A 5,710-nucleotide genomic window follows, 5' to 3' on the forward strand; every position below is an offset into this window, starting at 1 on the left:
GCGCCGCCGCCACCGCCTCGCCGAGCCCCGCCACCCCTCGCCGAGCCCCGCCGGAGCCGCCCGCCCTGCCGGACGACCTTGCCGGAGGTAGCCACCCCGCCGCCGGTTTTTTTCGAATAAAACCCCTTCGGTTTTTTTTGAGAAAAACCCTAGTTCGTTTTTTTATAGATCGGTTTTATTCTTCGGTTTATTTATTTGGCGAGCGTTCGCTCGTCCGTTCGTTCTAACGAACGTGTTCATCGTTTAGTTTCTGTTAACGAACGTTCCTTCGTTTAGCCGTTCGTTGTTTTTCTTTTTATCAGATTTATTCCGCGATTATTCTGATCGCGATTTCTGATCCGATGTTCGAACCTGTTTATCTTTTCGCTCGTTTATCGGAATCAGGCGATTCAAGCGCCTGGAGTTTCATCTCGAAACCTTCTTTCCGAATAATCAACTCAAACAAGTTTTTATCTCTGTAAAATTTGCCCCTAGTTCAGATTAGTAAACGGATCTTGTTTCTTTTGCCGTTGGAGTTTCGTTGCTCCGTTTGATTTGATTCTTTTTGCAAACTGGAGTTCTTAAGTTGAACTCTCCGGTCAAACTCTTTTATTTGGAGTTCTACTTGTGCATCTTTGATTGTTGCTTATGTATGTTATTGTTTGTTTGCGATAGAATTCCCGGAGTGCGAAGCGTGTTACTACGAGTCTCTATGGTTCATGGATCGTCAGCAAGGCAAGTAACATATTGATCATACTCTTTCCATACCCAGTTTTTATGCATTAGTTTCAATCCTCAAACATGTGGGTTTTGGGAAGTAGTTGCTGAGGTAGAACCTATTGCCCTGTTTATTATCAAACCCTTGGGAGTTACTTCTACGCGTTGCTTATTTTGCCATGCTATGCTCGTAGACGTGGATTGGGTTTGAGTGACTTCCATGACAGATGTGAGATTGTTAAATTAATGGTTTACTTAAGGTGGCAACTTTAATACACATCTGGGTGGATTGAGGCACCTGGGGTATCCAGTGATTGCCTGTTTTATTTTTGGAAATCCCGGGGTTACCGTGTGATTCTCCTATGGACCGTCACCCAGGATCAAAGGGAACTGAGTCTATTCATGCTAGAAACTTCCATGTGCAGCCGCAAGCTATTATGGGCTCTAGCATAGTTGAGTAAGTTACGTGAAGCTCTTGAAGAGGTGGATCAGCAGGTAGTGGGTTTGTAGGTTTGGTATGGTCTGCCCGGAGTAGAGAGTTAATGTTTCTGAAAGACTGTGTCTCGGTCATCCGTTTCTCAAACATCATGTAGTGCGAGGAATCAGCGGAGGCGATCGAGTCTTGCGGGGAAAAGTGCGCAAACCTCTGCAGAGTGTACAATCTAATCATGGTTAGCCGTGTCCCCGGTTATGGACAATTCTGAGTATCTAGTACTTGAGTATTCGCATGTATCTCAACACTTCTAATTAATCTTGCTGGGTTGTTAACTATTTTAATTGGGATCATTGAGTTGGGGTTACCTTCTCAAATGATGTTTCAACCACCATGATAGTTAAATTAAAATTTATTCCTTTGAAGTGGGAAAAATTGGCTTTTCGCAAAACTGTAACCATAGAGCTTTCCACCAGCCAAATATGCATGTAGTGGTAGTATTATTCTGTTATTGCTCTTTTGTGTTACATTGCCAGCATATTCCGTGTGCTGACCCATTCTCGGGATGCAACGTATTATGTTGCAGACTTTTCAGACGAGGAGTAAGGTTCGTAGGTCGTTGCCGTGCAGCTCAGCTATGCCGTTGGAGTTGATGGACTCACTTTATCTTCCAAGCCTTCCGCTGTTATCGCATTAGATGGCCTTAAGCCATATTATTGTAATAAGTTCTCTTTTGAGACATTCGACGTAATAAGTGTGTGATTGCTACTCTGTTATAAATCCTTCGAGTACTGTGTGTGTCAGCATTACCGATCCAGGGATGACACGGAAGCACAGAGACTTGACCATCTGAGGTCGGGTCGCTACAAGATGGTATCAGAGCACACGCTGAGTGTAGGACACGACCACTAAGATAAACCATAGGCCACTCTTCTCTTCTCATTTCTGACTCCTCTTCTTTTTCCACTCTTTAGGATGAAGGAGATGAAGACCAAGTTTGCACAACCAGATGAAGACTCACCTTTTGGACGCCACTTGAAGGAAGTCACTAGGTACCTGAATATTGGAATACCAAGCTTCACCAGGACGTACAACGCCACCTTACCAGAAGAAGAGCGCTGGATGATTCAAGTACGAGTTCCAGGAAGAACGTTCTCGCCAAATTCTAAACCCATAGAGTTTTCTTTCGAAGCACCCACTTGGAGCCTTGGCAAGAGTATGGCAGCTCATATTACCATGGGACGCATCGGAGAAATCTACAACAAGGACCTTGAGGACACCACCTATCAAATATGTGGGCGCCGAGATGAACAATGGGAGATGATCAGCACCAGGAAGGATAGATCTGTCGCAGCCTTTATCCAGGAGCAAAACCAGTACATTCGACGGCAGGAGAACCAGATGTGCGCAGACATGATCGAGTTGAAGAAGGCGAAAACTAGGATCATCGAGCTGGAGGAAGAACTTAAGTTCACACACGATGGATATGAGGAGGAAATCAAGACCCTATTGGAGAAGAATGACGACCTAGTCGAGAAGATCGGAATCTTCATGGGAGGACCAGCCCCGAGAGAAGAGGAAGGAGGTCCCGCTTGTCCGGACAACTACATCATCATCGACGACACCGATTCAGATTCAAGTGATGATGACTACGAAGATGAATCTGGAGCAGACATCATGGAGTCTTCCACCGATCAAATTTTCTAGATGACCACCATATAATAATAGTATTCCCCCATGTAACTAGTAGTAGTGAGCACTTTTGCGATAGTCCTAGACCGTTTTGTATGCCCTTGCTTGATTGATTGAATGAATGCTTGTGTTTGCCTCATATACATATGGGTAGTGTTTCTCCCCTAGATCTTTTTCTATTCTAATCTCTTCCATCTAAACCCATCAGATGCCTCCGAGAAGAGACCCCGATTTTGTTTTTCCACCGGAGATCACGCAGTTGATCCAGCAGCAGAATGCCTTGATGCAATTGCTAGTTCAGAACCAGGGCAATGCCAATAACAACAATGCCAACAACAACCCACCGCCAGTGGATAACCTCGCCCGTTTCTTAAGGTTACAGCCGCCGGTGTTCTCCAGTAGCATCGAGCCAATAGTTGCAGATGATTGGCTATGTCGTATTGGAAGGGAGTTAACCACCGCAGGATGCACAGATGCTGAGAAGTTGCATTTTGCCGCACACCAACTGGATGGACCTGCAGCAGCATGGTGGGAGAATTTCACAACCACCTATCCTATCGACACTGTCACATGGACTCAGTTTCAGCAGGCTTTTCGTACTGCCCATGTCTCTACTGGAGCTATGTAGATGAAGAAGCGTGAGTTTCGCAATGTACGCCAGGGGAACCGTACTATTGGCCAGTACATGGATGAGTTTAACAAGTTATCACGTTATGCCCCTGATGATGTGGCCACAGATGCCGTGAAGCAGGAGAAGTTTATGGAAGGGCTGAATGATGAGATGAGTATGCAGTTGATGGTAGCAACCTTCAACAACTACCAGGAGTTGGTAGATAAGGCCCTAATGATTGAAGGGAAGCAGCAGCAGATTGAGAATCGTAAGAGGAAGTATGGACAAGGGAAATACAACTTAGGAGCTCACCAGAAGCCTCGTTTAACCCCGAACTGGGGAGGACTTGTGCATAACCATGGAGGTCATAACCATGCTGGAGGAGGATCGCATAACCATAATGGTGCGAAGAACGGGAATGGGAATAGAGCCAACAATAATCAGAATCGCTCTAACCCATCTACACCCGCAAAGAGGGACTTAAGTCAAGTTGTTTCTTACAAGTGCGGGAAGACCGGGCACTATGCCAATGACTGCTCTGAAGGAAAGAATGGAAACGGAAATGGGAGCGCTGGGAAGAAGCCCAACCCATTCAACAAAGGACAAGTGAACCACGTTAACGTGGAGGAAGTTGAAGAGCAGCCGGACGCGGTAATAGGTAAGTTTTTGGTTCAGTCATTTACCGCAATTGTTCTTTTCGACACTGGTGCATCGCATTCATACATATCAAGGGGATTTGTGGAAAAGTTCAAGTTACCAACCCAAACCCTTAGGACACCCCTTTTAGTGAGCTCGCCTGGAGCAGAGTACATGGCTAGCAGTTGGTGCACCCAGATACCCCTAATCATTGGCACACATGTATTTCCGTCTGACCTAATTATCTTGGAGTCGCAAGGATTGGATGTGATATTAGGAATGGACTGGATGTCGAAGTATGGAGGAAGTATTGACTGTGCTCTGAATGAAGTAACGATAAAGAACAAGTATCCCTTACCGATGATTAATGATCTGCTTGATCAGTTACAAGGAGCTAAGGTGTTTTCAAAGATTGATCTACGATCAGGATACCATCAGTTGAAGATCCGAGAGAAGGATATACCAAAGACAGCGTTTACCACGCGGTATGGATTATATGAGTACACGGTCATGTCATTTGGACTGACTAACGCCCCTGCCTATTTCATGAGTATGATGAACAAGGTGTTCATCGAGTATTTGGACAAGTTTGTTGTGGTATTTATTGATGATATTATGATATACTCGAAGAACGAAGAGGAGCATGCGGAACACTTGCGTTTGGTTCTCGAGAAACTCAGGGAACACCAGTTATACGCCAAATTCAGCAAGTGTGAGTTTTGGTTGAAAGAAGTTGGATTTCTTGGGCATGTTATATCAGGAGAGGGTATAGCAGTGGATCCCAGTAAGGTTCAGTCGGTCACTGAATGGTTGGCACCCACTTCAGTTGGCGAGATCTGCAGTTTCCTTGGACTCGCAGGATATTATCGGAGATTCATTGAGATTTTTTCCAAGATTGCTAAACCAATGACTGAATTGTTAACGAAGGATACTAAGTTCAGTGGAGTCATCATACTGAGGAGGAAGCCACCTGGGAGCGAGAAGAGGATATTTGAAAGGACCACCCGCACCTATTTTCTAGCCAACCTGAATCTCGAGGGCGAGATTCATCTTAAGGGGGGTAGGTTTGTAACATCCCAAATTTCCAATTTGGCATGTTATACATAGGTCATCCATGCATATCATATTTTATTGTTTTTTCGTTTGCAATCCTCGAAATCCTAAGCAACTCAAGGACCTTCGAAGAGAGTTGGGGATTTTCCAATTTTCATATTTGAAATTTTTATCAAATAGTGGAGACGAGGATTTTGATTTTAATTATTTCTCTTCGGAAAATATTTCATTAATAAATGAGGGGAGATAATATGACTTCTCCAAAACTATTGAAATATCGAAGGAAAAATGTTAAAATCATTATTTGGATTTATTTGAGTTTATTCGGAATTTTATTTGCCTTAGAAATTTTTTGCATGTTTTAAAAATTGCATTTTAGGGGCCAAGAAAAGTTCATCTTGTTCTAAATATTTTATTTAGACGGAGAAAACTTGTTTTGGAAATTTTAGATTTTTATTTATATTTTTTTTCTAGGATTTTTCTAGTCGGCGGAATGTTTTAAAAAAAAACCCCCCGCGTTCGACCGGGCCAAGGGCCCAGCCAGGCCGGCCCGCCTCGCCGCCGCCTCCCCGCGCGCGCCGCCGTGCGCC

The sequence above is a fragment of the Triticum dicoccoides genome, chromosome 4B (assembly GCF_002162155.2).
Source record: "Triticum dicoccoides isolate Atlit2015 ecotype Zavitan chromosome 4B, WEW_v2.0, whole genome shotgun sequence".
In the NCBI taxonomy this organism is placed as follows: Eukaryota; Viridiplantae; Streptophyta; class Magnoliopsida; order Poales; family Poaceae; genus Triticum; species Triticum dicoccoides.